The sequence below is a fragment of the Etheostoma cragini genome, chromosome 20, assembly GCF_013103735.1.
Source record: "Etheostoma cragini isolate CJK2018 chromosome 20, CSU_Ecrag_1.0, whole genome shotgun sequence".
Taxonomy (NCBI): Eukaryota; Metazoa; Chordata; class Actinopteri; order Perciformes; family Percidae; genus Etheostoma; species Etheostoma cragini.
This window is the reverse complement of record NC_048426.1, coordinates 4,807,821-4,821,411: the sequence shown is the minus strand read 5'-3', so window position 1 is coordinate 4,821,411 and position 13,591 is coordinate 4,807,821. Positions and strand designations below refer to the sequence as shown.

The window sequence follows — 13,591 nt, the reverse complement described above, 5'->3', positions numbered from 1 at the left end:
GGGGGGTCGTGTGACAGATTGTCTGTGCCCACCTAAACCCCCAAACACTTAGTGATGTTACACTTAAAATCTAGACGGCCAGTATAAGGAGGATGCGTCTCAAATTCTTGACTTAAACTGGAACTTTAGATGAACAATAACTTCCAATACCTTTCAAATGACAGGTTGAATTATCAGAAATAATCAACAAATGCTCCACCCATTCAGTACAGCCTTCCACTGTCTGCTATGACCAGCAACTAACTTCATATGTATCTTGGTGGGTAACTGGCATTATTGAGTCAGTACAACAGTTCTGGAAATACACATTTTCCCTTTCTTGCTAGGCCTAGATGAGAAAACCGATATGACCCACGTCTGTTAAGAACACATTCTCCCTGTCAGCACGTCAGAAAGCGACGCCTGGTCAGGGGCCTTTGGTGTTTGGTACCAACGCAGACGGTCTCATCTAGCGTCTTATTTCGATGGCTTGGTCTGGACTATTGCCGTCACTTTTTGACGCTCTGGGTCGGGACGTTAAACGGACACGCGGCAAATTAACGGGACAGTTAGGTTTAGGAAAAGATCATGTGTGGGGTGCATAATGTCCGTTTCAGTGGCAGGCGGGACAAGAACGGGACATGAACCCCGGTCTCCTGGGTGAAAGGTCTGTGGTGTTCGCTAAGGGCCACTGACCAAGTGCCAGTATTTCACGAGTTGGGAGTTGGACATGTCGGTAAATATGAAGGTACAGCTAGCAGACAGCTAGCTTAGCAGGAAACAACAGCTAGCCTAGCTCCTTCCAAAGTCCAACTTCCAGCACCTGTAAACCTCAGTTTGTGTGATATCGTACGGCTGCAGGCTATGTGCTTGGCGATAATTGTTAAAGTGGCAATAGGAGAGAGATACCTGAAATTTTGATGTGAAAACGACAGGAAGGAAGATGAAAAGAAAAAATCATCACTGATTTGGGGTTGGTTTAGATTTTGGACAGTGAAAGTGAGCTGACCAGACGTCTCAGTCCCAACCGTTGTCTAGTTAGGACCAATTACACAGTAAAATAAAGGTATTAAAAACATTTCTCACAAGAAACCTAAACTCGCTTTTTAACCCAGATGATCCCAGTTTGAAGTCAGCGCCCCAACCTATAAAAAGATATGATGACGTTGAGGGAAAAGTTTCCTGAGACTGAAATACTAAGACACGTCTCACACCGGGACAGCTAAAAGATCTGAGGAGACATCCGTGAACACCTTTAAATATCTTTTAATCTTAAAGAATCTTATTCTTACAAACAACGTTTTGACCTGAAAGCTGTCTCCATGCACATGTTCCTGAATGCTTTATACTTTTTTACTATCTACACTTAATAATTCAAATATCTATCAAAGCTTGCTTGTAAATAACGGTTGTCCTGATTTGTTAAAGTTAATGTTACTGAGGGCTTTTGCCTTGCATCTCGTTGTGAGGTTGTCTAAGAATTGGCATCTTTTGTGTTCCCATCCATAGAAACATCCAGCGGAGGGAGAAGAAAAAAGGAATGTGAATGGGTTAAGTAACTAGTAACTAAAGTAACTAGTAACTAAAGCTGTCAGATGAATGTAGAGGAGTAAAAAGTAGAATGTTTCTCTCTGAAACGTAGCGGAGTAAAGGTAAACAGTGACATGAAAAGGAATAGACTCAAGTAAAGTACAAGTACCTCAACATCTGGACTCAAGTACAGAACTTGACACTCCCCATTAGAAACCTCTGTAGGCCAGGCGCTGGATATGAAGATTAACACCATGAAAAACAATCAAATGTACACAGGATAGGAAGTGGATCCATCCCGTCCTCCTCAGGCCATCTCCAGTACACAGAAAACGTTCTAATCACAGTGCTGATATGAAAACACATCTCAGACAAAATGAACTGAGGATGAAAAAGAAACAACCATTAAAGCAATCTGAATGGTCTCGCTCACGGTTCCGGCTGTTTTCCAAGTTTTTGTAATCTGTTTTTCATACGCTAACGATGAATGACGGCCAAAGGTTCAAGAAGATACGGATTCCTGCAGCTCTGCTAACTGTGTGCAGACAGACAGGGAATAATGAGAGGGAGACAGGTGGGGGGATTATCCCTTCAATTATTCCACTGTTTCACTGAGGGTAATCCCTCTGAATAAGAACATGTCAAAAATACAAACAACCAATGGACCAATCAAATCGGGTCTTTGCTCTGCACACGTTATTTATCTCATGTTTTGAAGACAAGCAGGCCAAGTGTTGCAGCTTCTCTAATGGGATCCGAATGCCATCAGGGGCCGGGCGGGGCCTCCCTGTAGACCGGGGTGCGAGCCTCAGCTGGAGTAATGAAGTCATGGGGGACCACTCATATTGCACCAACTGGTAAACAATGCCCTGGTTTTCCAGAGGAGGGACGAGTGAGGCAGAGCTGCTATAGCAATATGTGCAGGGAGTGTGTCTCATTTATGGACCTGCACCATCTCTAACTCTCAAAGCTCTGGACTCAGGCTATCACTCCGCCCTGAGAGTTATGACCAGTCATGCCTATGGTACACGTCATTGTATTTTATATGAAAGTGTGAGGTTTGTCTTCTAACCACTGGTTTCTCTTTAATATAAGTCTGTTGTTGGGAAACTACCATCTTACCTTACACAACCTCTCTGGTACTCAGAGGACATTATTAGACTCTCTCTCCTGACTGGCTGTTACTTCATGTTCCACAAGCTCGCTCTGAACTCGGAAAAACTGCTTTTAGTTTTAGTGCACCCGACTGCTGGAACATCACAGCGCTTTCTTAAAATCAACTCAAGAGTCCCAAAGGAAATCTGGTTCTAAACCTGCAAACTTTTGCTTGTAACTGCTTCGCATAATTGTTTTTTCTTTTGCAGCCCTATTATCCTAATACATTTATCTTTTTTGTTCCAATTCTGAATGTTTTTATTGTCTTTTTTTATATTACTTTCGTTGTTCTGTGTTCTTTATAGTCTGACTCGATATTAAAAATGAGGCTCGCCTCGTAATGATTTCCTGAGGATAACCAAAGGATAAATGAATGAATGAATGAATGAATGAATGAATGAATGAATGAATGAATAAATGAATGCTGGGTCACGTGCATGGTTGTGTTCACATGTGGACAGATGAAATCAAGAGTGCACAATAGAAACAAATGGCAGGACAGATCTATCCTTTCAACCACCGGAGCTCATGGAAGGGAAAAAAGTTCAAAAAGAGGAAGACGTGGCCATGTCCAAGACTCAAGGTTGGTTACAAAAAGGGATTAAAGGCCTTTAATTACCGGGACACGCCGTGAAAGAAACAGCAACGTGTATCGGCTTGAGCCATGTTTCCAGGTTTCTTTCGGTCATTTGGCTGAACACTTTAGAAGAGTATACCAGTAGGGCTGGGAGAGATGAAGAAAACCAGATATCAAAACGTAATTACATTTCTCTCTCTTCTAAACCCAACGTCTCTAAAAATAGAGTCGTGAAAGGAAACGACACTGAGGTGATCACGAAGGATAGCACTAGCATTGACTATTTAGTGTGAAAGGTGGTCTAAAGTTTAAAAACTCCTATTTTTTTTTAACTGTCTATCCATGTGTTTTATCGGTTTTTGATGGTTATGATTTTTAAACGTTTGTACCTGTGTTTTATCTGTTTAACTGATTTTATGTAAAGCACTTTGAATTGCCCTGTTGCTGAAATGTGCCTTACAAATAAAGCTGCCTTGCCTTGCCTTGCCTTGCCTAAACCCAACAGCTGTAGAAGTGGCCTTAAATTTCACGAGCCAATCACAGCACGACATAATCATAATTAATCATAATGATGGAGTCTAATCTCCAACGACTGTAAATGTCATACCATGGATTCGTACAATAAATCTTTGCACAAAGTTGCCATGGTTCTCTTGACCAAATACGTCAATGTCGTCATTGCGGCGATATTGTAGGGATGACAATTGCTGCTTTAACAAAATGTTTTCACAATGAGATTTTTGATAAGTAATCACCAATAACGTGGATGTAATGAGTAGTCAAGGCAAATAAAAGAACAACTAGAACAGTCAGGTAAGTTCAGAAAGTTACATCACTTTATCGTAACGCAGTCCGTAAACCCATGAAAAGACCCTTTTTAAGACAAAGCCCTGACACACTACAGCTATGCTAACAGGAAAAAGGCAAAACTGTAAATGAGAGGCATCCAAAATGATTAACCTCAAATACAGGAGATTTATCCTCTAAGTCAATTAACTAAGTTACACTCCTCATAATAGGAGACACTTCCTAGCTATTCACGTCAGTTATTTCCCATTTTGGAGATAAACGCTGATGGAAAGGGACGCAGATGTCCTTTATGATGCCAGCACCGTCTACCACAGCCGGAAGTACGTATGCTAGTCAGTCCTTTCTACCAACAAAAGTCCTGTAGCCTCCAGCAGGGGGTCTATTCGGGTAGTGAGTCCCGTCTATTGCGCCATACACCTGTGGCACAAGGTGCGCTCTGGAGTTACGCAGCAAGATCTCATGCGCCTCATCCACCTACAGTGTACATACACCTTTGCGTCCTGGTTTGTATGGCACAAATCTTGGGTCCCAAAACAGTTCGCCTCTCACTCTGTTCTCTGCGTATGTCGCCAGTTTGTAGAGCGCAATTGCGATACACTTCTCAGTTGGCAGCGGAGGGCCATGGCTTAGGACCCGTAAAATTACATTACACAACAGGTCAACAACAACAACAAAGGCACCTAGCGTCCGTATTTTACAAGATGTGAGTGAGAATGTGTTGGGAAGGCCGAACTGAGAACACTTTAATATATGTGTATTTATCGCAAATAATACATTTATCGCAATGTTCAACAACCTTATTGCATGGATTTTCCTCATATCGTGCAGCCATACTCACTTCCTGTCCCACACTCAGTTTTGGAAAAAGAGACCTAAGGCTCTGGAATCTAAAAATGCAGATGAAATTAACTGCAGAATGACTCTTTAAAAGCAGATACCTGTCGCCTCACACAAGCAGTGTGTTCCGGTAAAGAGTTGCTGCTCTTTGGTTAGTCCTTGAGGGTGGGGCAGTGGCCCCAGTGTGCCCTGTACAGGGCGTTAGCATCGGATGACACCCATTGATTGACCTTAGCTCCTAGGTTTCGTCTGACTCTAGCTCAGGGAGGATGAGAGGTCAGCAGATGTCATGGAAGCGAACATCTCAGGGCATCGTTTGGGCTCACTGCTCCGCCTATGAGCGCTGATTTGAATCAGCAGGTGAGACAGGTACAGAGCTCTGGGCCCAGTTCTCCCACTGCCAGCAATTATACTTGAGGAGGATCTATCTGTCTTCTGGCACCTGCTTGATTCAATTCTCCCCTTGCTGACCATCTGACTGCGGGCTCCACATTTTTTGCCCCGGCATAAATTACAGGAGCAGAAATTAAAAAATTATAATCAAAGTAGGAGTGATTGCCTTCTTTGCAGGCTTTTCACTGTGGGAATGATTGGGAGAATGGGTTCATAACTGAATGAGCAGCGAAGAGATTCACCGCCAGGACAATTACAGCTGGCAATAATTATGGAAATTGGGGTGTGAATCACTAAACGCACCCAAACCCTCCGGGTGATTTACACAAAACATGTGAAATAGATGAAACTGAAATTAATTATTTATGGCTGAGCTCTAGTGTAATGTTATAAAATCCATCGCTGGTAATGGGTTTGGTTTTCTTTTTCACGGGCGCACTAAAAGCACACTCCCAAACTTCTGTGTGCCAATGAATGTGCTTTAATATTCCAGTTTTCACACATTCTGTCCTGTATATCCACAAGCTCTCTCTCTCTCTCACACACACACACACACACACACACACACACACACACACACACACACACACACACACACACACACACACAGCTAGATACAATAAGGAATATGTGGACACATACTGTACCCTAATCTGCAAATATGCACCAGAAAAACATACAAAGCAGCACCATGATTTAACACTGTTAGGTGAGCCTTCATAGTCAAGGCATGGGGGATACTGTCATGACGTGATCAAGACCACCACTCTGAATACCACTGTGTTGATTTGCAGCACAGCCAACATAGGGGTGGCCAGATGACACCACTGAAAACCAAAAGCTACCCAAATTCCATGGTTTCTGAATTCCTGTGGCGTGTGGCCACCCTCCATACCACCAGTGATCGGAGTTTGATGGCCACGTGCATGCTTGGAACCTACGCCGTGAACAATACCAGAGCAAGATTGGAGCAATATGCAGAGAGAGAAAAGTCCAACTTTTTAAAATCTGCTCTGTGCTCGCATGCACAGTATAGTACCAATACCAATACCAATAGTGGCCGGCTCGTTCATTTCAATAAAGCCTATGATCAAAAGTAGTTTTAGTCGTCAACAGAAAGCTGATTAGACAGATGGCTGGCCGGCTGTCTGGATTTACCCTGCAGAGATCTGAGGACCAGGTAACCATAGTCCTCAGAAATCCACCAGAGGTTAGAACGCCAACACAGAGACAGAGGACGGGGACACCTGGGACACCTGGCGGAATTTCCAGCGGCACCAGACCAATCCTGGTAGCGGAACGTCATTGATATAGACTCCTCTTTCTATCCACACCGACCCCTTCTACATATCCGGATGTAATTACATGCATATCAAATACGTTGACACTACTTCAATATGGCACCATGTAATAACCAGAGATTAACCAATATTTGACAATAATGCGTCACTGTCCAAATTGTTTTCTGTGAAAGCCCTACACAGCACCCTTGCATTATTTAACACTGCATTAATGTTTTCAACCATGCCAGACCACTGACCCCCACAGCATAACCACACCACTAGACCCCCGTGGGGTGCTCTCACCAAGTCCATGAAGATTATGAAGGCTGCCTCATCTAACCACATCATGTGAACCCCCACATCTCAATGCCAGTTGCATTTGTACTGAGGGGTTTGTACAATGCCCACCTAAGAGCCCTACAGACTGTATGGTCAACAGTCTGTTCCTGCTGACCCGGTCCAATCATCGGCTGCCATTTCTTTTTCAATTACAGATTTGTCTTCATTAACGTCCTTTTCAGCTGAGGCAGAAGCTGGGGTTAACATTAGTCACGTGGATTGAAGAATAATGCCATTGACGACGCTCCCATTCACGTCTGTTGACAGTTTTTTGAGACTCCACCACACGATATTTACATCTCTACAAGCTTGGTTCCTTTTCCAACCAACAGTACATTATTAATTATTTGATTTTGACCCTAATGTCCATACCTTTTCCAATGATCTACATGCATATGTCCCCTCAGCCACTGTTTCTACTGAAACACTGGCCGTCTTTGTGACAAAAGCTCCTGCAATCCATGCCCGACTAATGACCTCTCTTTCCAAATGTATTTCTTCTTGCCATATGAAATCAAGGTCACCTGTCCCTGCTCAGCAGAGCATGATTATTACATGAGCAGAGAATTAATTGCTTAGCTATATCATGCAGTACACTCATTTATTCAGATTTCTCTTTCATTTGACGCCTGCCTGAGCTAAAATGTTCCTCCAAACTGCCAACTTTTCAGTGACTTAGAAAACTAGCCGTGCATTTTCAACGTCTTCCACACAGTTATAAACATGTTTCATGAAGGCACCAGTTACAGAGACCTCGCAAGTTAAGAAGCACCTGCTCCTTCAGCTGAAGTAATAAACTCCCCAAAATAGGGAGTCACAAGGTTTCACTAGACGGCGGCAATACAATCTCACAGCCGGCGCTCTCGCACTTTCTGCAGTTGCCATGTCAACAAAGTAAGCGAGGCAGTTCAGGGTGAAAGAGGATCAGGTTTTCTTCACTGAACTGTTAAATCAGGCTGGGTATCACCAATGATTTCCTGAATCCATTCCGATTCGATCCAATCAATTAGGTTAGGCAAATTTTAGTTACGATAGTGGTTTAGCTTGGATATAGAAAATAATAATCTAAAACTGCTGCTGTAAATTGTACAGCAACGAAGCAACCCTATATAAAAATATTTGTATATTGCGCCAGGTTCATGTTTACATTAAGAACCCCCAACCCCCATGCTGAACAGGCTTTTATTAAAGATCCTTATCAGGATTTTATGAATCATTATCAGATTTCTCTAACAAAGATGGATTTTGATTGAAGAGTCATTTATTTTTAAGGTGCCCTGCCCCTGTTATTCATGACTTTGTGTTAATGTCGGATGTCTCATACACATATAAAGAGTAGACACCACATCGACCGCTACTGCCTATTGGCGCTGACGAGCCGTGGGGCCGCCATCTTGGACCGGTCACCCGCTCCACTCAGTGTACTGTGTTTGGCAGGTGCAATGAGCTGTCAGCGTGTTAAATTAATCAATCTCACTGAAAACTGAACTGATTTTCGTGTTTCTTTTTGCTACAAAGGTCATACATGTAGCTATGAAACAGGACACATGGTTAGGCGTATTTTAATATTCATAGTGTGCTTAACAGTGATGGAATATTCTGATTTTACATAAATTCACCAGACGTCCGAGATCAAAACTGGTAACATAATCCCCGAAAAAGGAGAAAAACTGGGACATTTCCAGTTTGACTTTCAATCTGATTGAAAAACCTAATGTTGTTTCTTTAAAAACAGAACAGGGACAGAGGTAGTTTTTTCTTCTGTATTTAGTCAGAGACAGACAACCCAAAACGGGGGCAGTCCCCCAAATCGGAGGACGTCTGGTCACCCTAGACCCTAGACCAGACATCCTCGGTGTATCTATCATTTGTAAAAGATAGGTATGTGATGTAGGCTATAATAGGTATTTTGCAAATCACACATTATAAATATGATAGCGAAGAAGAAACAGATAGTGACCGTAAAGTCAGATAGTTAAGTACAAGAAACAATATGATTATATTATTAGAGTCTACTTGAAGCTTTTTATATTTGTCTCTCTCTCTGTCACACACACACACACACACACACACACACACACACACACACACACACACACACACACACACACACACACACACACACACACACACACACACACACACACACACACACACACACACACACACACACACACACACACACACACACACACACACACACACACACACACACACGTCTGCATCAATCGCCTCCCGGACCTTGAAATTTAGCAGCCCCACTCCCAACACACACAGACACAGACACACACACACACACACAAGGGTTGCACAACATTGACAAAATGTGATGTTGCAACATCAATATGAATTCCGATATTTTTAAACATATGTAAAATTACGAAATGGATTCATAACAAATTAAACAAGTTTTCTTACAACAAAAGGTTTATTTCAACTGACGAATGAATGAATGAATAAATAACTACGCACCATGTCTACAGAACAGGACGGGTTCTACTGGTTGGACAGTATAAAATAAAGTTAACACAACAGCTCCACAAAATAAACTAAATATTGCATACTTATCGCACCTTTCAATATATTTGATAAATGACCAGTTGTCTCAGCTCTTATTACATAAGTATTTGGACAGATCCACCTCTTTTATGTTGTGTTGACTCTGTACTCAAGCACAATGCTATTGAAAAGGCTATATGTGTGTATGCATATATATATAAAATAACTTATAAGAGTAATAATAAGTCTTATCAAACAAATCCCAACTAAACCAGAGACAATCCCAATGTAACAACAACAGAAGCATACATTAGTGCTGCTTTTGGACCCCCAGAATAATGTATAGGTCTTACTCACTTCTATAACGATCTGCTGTGTAACCATATTGCGTTGATATATCTTTCACCCCTAACAAAGCATGCGTACCAGTACTTATTCAAAGTAGCAGGATGAAATGAAAGTGGCAGTTTTTATTTAAACTGCACAATTACGTGGTTGAATGAATCTCCCTTTAAAACTCGCGAAACTTAACTTATGTAGCAATTTTCAAAACACGGATACAAAATGCTTTACAGAACCCAGAGTTAAAGAGATAAGATTAAAAAAAATCAGCCAATCTGAGCAGGAATATGCTGCACAGTGCTCTGTCATCTTGTATCTTCTGCTGCTAAGTAAGGAGTATGACCGGTCCAAGATGGCGGCTGCATTTCTCGTGCTTACCCTGCCAATGTGGTGTCTACTCTTTATATGTCTATGGGAAGTCCTACCATGGACTCTGTAACTTTGTTACCATGGTTACCTTGTTTCAAGCCATTCTGCAGGAAGACTCCGCTCCATGTGGGCCAGTTCTTATTTATTTTCAGCCAGCTAAGCTGCTTGACTGTGATTGGCTAACAGCTAGCCAATGAGAGCCTGGCTATCAGCATCCTTTTCCAGCTCATGAATATTAATGAGCTCAAGCAACATGACATCAGACAGACCAGTTGTTGTGATTGGTCTGATTTCTCCACTCATTTCTTTTCTGTGACTAGAGCTGACAGAGTAGGTAGCAGGTCATCTTCTCACACACACACACACACACACACAGACACACACACACACACACAGACACACACACACACACACACACACACACACACACACACACACACACACCCCTACTTTTAAATGTCTGGAGAAAAGAGTTCACTCTGTCCGAGGAGGCTGAGCAGACACCTATCTGCCCATCTATCCATCCAGCTGATAGCTGATCTCTTTTCTCTGGTCTGAGAATCCCGTTAGTTTCCTGCCGTGGTCAGATCGGCGTGTCAGAGTGTAAGGGAGAGCTGGGAGTGCGGCCAGGCGGCTCATTAAAGGTCTTGTCAGTCAATCCATCCAGGAAATGACACAGATCTCCAGTTAGGCCTTAAACGCCTTCACCGTACACGTTCCTCACCACCGCAGGCGACTACCACCTCAACAGAAGTTATTCACTGTGTCCTTTGTAGAACTACATTGATTTATGAATTTAAATATGGAAGGTATGTGTATTACTTGTTATAACACACATACATTATTCCTTTTTATGTTATGAGTTATAAATTTGCAATAATGTTTACACAAATGTTTTTATGATGTATTTATGTTACTTCCTATGGCCTTCCTTTGACTCAGATTGAGCTATTTACTTGTGTGTTTTGTGTTTGTTTTCTGTATTTATGTAAGGGTCATTGTAAATGTAAATGTGCTGTGTTTATACAGCACTTTTCTAGTCTTACATTACATACATTCACAATTCACACACACATTCATACACTGTGGCCGAGGCTGCCGTACAAGGTTCCACCTGCTCATCAGATACACACTCACACACATTCACACTCCGATGCGCAGCATCAGGGGCAACTTGGGGTTCAGCGTCTTGCCCAAGGACACTTCGACACGGGACTGCAGAGCTAGGGATTGAACCACCAACCTTCCGATTGGCAGGCAACCGCTCTACCACTGAGCCACAGCTGTGGCTAAAAAGTTAAAAAAGATGATCAATACTAGGCACTAAAACTCCAACCAATGGAGTTTCACCCTGGTGATGGGGGCAACCAAATACCCTGGGTAACCAAGGGTTCCTCTACACCCTATGCTAGTTCAGAAGGTCCCGGGCCCCCTCCACCTCCTTAAACCAGACACTCCAGACTCTGTAAACTCATATAGTCGAATCGAACAAGATGTACACACAAGTGGGAAACTGGGACACATTCCATGATGACCAGCGTTGCAGTAGGAGTCCAGTGGTTTATGTTTTCATTAGTCGCCTTGATTAGATGGATTAGCTGAGGGCTGATGACCAGCTGAACCTACATACCTGATCAATGTGATGTGGCCACATAGCGTTCCCTGCCTCTACAAGACAACCAGCATCGGCTGAGAGTTATAACACCGGTTACTTCCTCTGAACTCCAGAAAAAACAAGGTTGCATTTGTCTGCCATATTTGGAAGGACTTTTAAAAAACTAATACTAAGCAAATGATTTGGCTGATGGTTTACAGTAGGACCCCAAATCTGTCCATAACATTTCCTCTGACGCGTTTCTGTCAGCTCTGCATTGAAGCATCCACAGACACGGAATGAGCCATTTCATTTTATATAAACACAGACAGAAACAGAGCTTGCTGATATCTTAGTGTTCAGAACCTTTTTTTTTTTTTACAGTGGTTACATTAGCTTCCTGGTGTTTTTCTTGAGTCACTACGATGACGCTGAATGGCACACTCGGCTGCACATGCAGAACGGGAGAAAGGACAGAACGGCAGTGTGTAGGGTGAATAACATCCGAGTGTGTGTCCTGCAGCATCTCAGTGACGAGATCTGTGTAAGGCCAGACACTTTGCTCAAAGACCTTGTGGTGAAAACACTGCAAGGAAAGCAAGAAAAATAATCCTCCTCTCTTTCCATCTATTATTCAGTTTGCCAAGGTGCCATGTTTAGCATTCTGTTACGAGTAACACCATGACTTTCTAGAGCTGCTGAAGAGAGGAAAGCATTGTGATTAAAGACAATAAGACTACGAGACTGTGAGCGGTAATGCAACCTCCAGAGGACAGAGCCATGACTGCTCATCCAGTCAGGAGAATCAGCACGTACTGAGGCACAAAGGAGGCTGACAAAGTTAAAAAGGGAGGAATGGCACGGAAGGTCACTGCAACTAATCCCTGGACGAGCTGGGGACACTTAGGAGGAGTGAGTTAGTCTTCCATCCACACAGCATTCTGGGATGGATGAAAACCGCTCTGGACCAAAGCTGAAGTGGGCAGCTACTAGGAGTAAATGGGACGACATGGATGAATGTATAGAAGGGTACTGCTGAAAAACATGCTCAGAAAAACGTCTTCACTGGGTCACATGATCCTTCACTGGGTCACATGTTCCTTCACTGGGTCACAAGATCTTTCACTGGGTCACATGATCCTTCATTACACACTGCCGTTGATTTTTGACATATCCCACACACACCTTCCTGCTGCCACAAATACTCACTACAGCACCAAACGTGGATTAATCCGATTATTCTGATTAATCTAACTAATTAAAATAGTCCCCAACAAATGCACTACTTCCTGCGGTCTGTTTGCTAGAAACTACCATGACCATCTTAGTAGGAACCATTTGGCCCAGAAAGGAAGTCACAAAGCTTGGAGACGGACAAATACGTATTTGGTTTCTGGTCAGTTCATGGAATATGAAAAAAAAAATATCGAATATTACCAGCCTTATCCTTCAAAGTAAAAAGTCCACACCTACAGGATATTACAAGTATAGCTGACCAGGCAATCTGATTGGTCGGCTGGACGTTTAAAAAAAATAATAAATCTGCTCGAATCAGCATGATAGCACACCGGGATTGTTACACCGGAATAGTACTCCACCACTTCAGAGTTTAACCAAAACCTATTTTTTAAAGATTTGTATTCATAGAAAAAAATCCTGTGTCACATCAACAGAATCTTTCCAACCTCTTCAGATAATGATTCATCGGGTTGAAAAACCTTCTTCTGATATGCTTCTCTCAGTTTGGGAGTTCTAAATAAAAAGTCTAAAACCAAATTGAATAAAGAAACTACAAACAGGACAGGACCCCCCCCCCCACCCATCGGAGGAAGAGCTGGCGGTGATGGAATGGATCGGATTCCAGGGACACATAATCTCCAGAAT

The 13,591-nt window shown here is 42.6% G+C and overlaps 2 protein-coding genes and 1 long non-coding RNA gene across 3 annotated transcripts in view; 1 reads left to right on the top strand and 2 right to left on the bottom strand.

Moving 5' to 3' along the window:
* Positions 1-13,591, bottom strand: part of galcb (galactosylceramidase b) — a 379,778-nt gene that overhangs the window by 74,887 nt on the left and 291,300 nt on the right. The window lies entirely within an intron of this gene.
* kcnh5b (potassium voltage-gated channel, subfamily H (eag-related), member 5b) overlaps positions 1-13,591 on the bottom strand; it is a 149,485-nt gene that overhangs the window by 70,254 nt on the left and 65,640 nt on the right. The gene's annotated exons all lie outside the window — the stretch shown is intronic.
* LOC117935895 overlaps positions 1-13,591 on the top strand; it is a 21,399-nt gene that overhangs the window by 5,641 nt on the left and 2,167 nt on the right. Inside the window, exon 2 of the long non-coding RNA XR_004654840.1 lies at positions 10,701-10,706. This is a non-coding gene — a long non-coding RNA (uncharacterized LOC117935895). The remainder of the gene's footprint in view (positions 1-10,700; positions 10,707-13,591) is intronic.